Below are 1651 nucleotides of genomic sequence, written 5' to 3' on the forward strand. Positions count from 1 at the left end.
ATTCTGACCCAATCAATAATTACCTATTTTGACTATAGGAAAAATGTGAAACACTTAAAGATAAGGGAAGAGGCCTGGGCTGCCCAACTTGGCTGCCATCTGGGCCCAGATCCAGGACTTTGAGTGGGTCCACCTGAACATCTCTTCCATCTGTGAGCTACTGGAGCTCATGGAGGAGCCTGTCTTACAGAATCAGATGAATAGGGCCTGTTCTTGGCCCATGCTCCCAGCATGAGCTGCTGTGGCTGCTGGGAGAGCACAGGGCAGTGGTACTGCTTGCAGGCTACAGGCACAAAGGTCAAGCTTGGTGAGCCTTGGGTTGGATGCAAGATCACCCTGACTCTGGGCAACCGCAGGATATCCAAGATGAGTTTCTGGCAGTGGTCCAGTATTTATGGTATGTCAGAAACCAGAAATCTTGAAGCAGATTAGTGACTCAATGGAATGAGTATTTGGACTATATATATATATAAATTATGTGACATACTGCAGTTTCCAATGCCACTATTATCGATGGATATGAGATGGAGAGATGGGAAAGATGGAGGCATGGAGCAGTTTGTGTGTGTGTGTGTGTGTGTGTGTGTGTGTGTGTGTGTGTGTTGGAGATAGATGGAACTAGAGATGTCATAGTGATGACAGATGTGACGGAAAGACACAGTTGAACATGTTGCCATTGCCAGGTAGGACTGGTGGGGTGATGTGCAGCAGCCTGTAGCTTGCTCAGGCTCAGCCCCCAAACATGCTGCCCAGCCACAAGATCGCTCTAGCTCTGAGCAACAACAGGATGTCGGAGGTAAAGAATGATTCATTTTCTGGGTTGGAATACCATTTAAGATCTTCATGGTCCATCCTGCCCCCAGAGGCTATGTTGGTATCTGTGGTCCATGCTGTGGTCCCATGCTGTATTGAAGCCTAAGGTTCATGTATATATCAGTGGAGTGGGCTGCCGGTGGAGGCCGTGTTGATGACTACCATGCTACCATGGTAGGCCAGATGTATGTCCATAGCCTGTGCTAATGCAGAGGCCATGTTAGTGTCTATGGTCCTGTTTGCCACTGGAGACCTGTGTTTTATGTTGATGTCTGTGGCCTGTACTGCCACCTGAGGTCATGTTGATATCCATGGTCTGTGCTGCCACTGAGGGTCAAGTTGGGGTCTGTGGTCCTGCTGCAGCTGGGAGCCATGTTAATGTCTGTGGGCCATGGAGCTGCTGGGGGCCTTGTTGACAGAAGTGACCTGTGCCTGTTGATATAAGTGGGCTGAGGCCATGTTGATGTCCGTGGTCCATGCTCCCACTGACTGTAAAGGACAAGGAAGCTGCTTTTGGAGTGGAATCAACGCTGGCAGACACACAGTTGAGAGCCATAGAAGGCATATGAAAGCACCTACCATACCCTTCCCTATCCCCAACAAAATAACAGCCTAGACAACCAGCCATCAAAGAGAGCTCTTAAAAATTCTGGTAAGGATGCTGAAGTATTTTTTTTTTCCACAATTGATGACTTCTGGCAGGAGTAGGACTTCTGGCAGGAAGGACTGGATTTTCTTTAAGGGGCTGACCACTGCGAGTTTGACCGTTCTCCAGTGGGTATATGAGCAACACAAATTGGACTTGTGTGTTTTTATTTTTTCTTCTTTTTTGGGGGGG

General features: G+C 48.2%; 1 protein-coding gene across 1 annotated transcript in view; it reads left to right on the forward strand.

Moving 5' to 3' along the window:
* Rint1 (RAD50 interactor 1) overlaps positions 1-1651 on the forward strand; it is a 39103-nt gene that overhangs the window by 25781 nt on the left and 11671 nt on the right. The window lies entirely within an intron of this gene.

The sequence above is a fragment of the Microtus ochrogaster genome, chromosome 26 (assembly GCF_000317375.1).
Source record: "Microtus ochrogaster isolate Prairie Vole_2 chromosome 26, MicOch1.0, whole genome shotgun sequence".
Classification (NCBI taxonomy): domain Eukaryota; kingdom Metazoa; phylum Chordata; class Mammalia; order Rodentia; family Cricetidae; genus Microtus; species Microtus ochrogaster.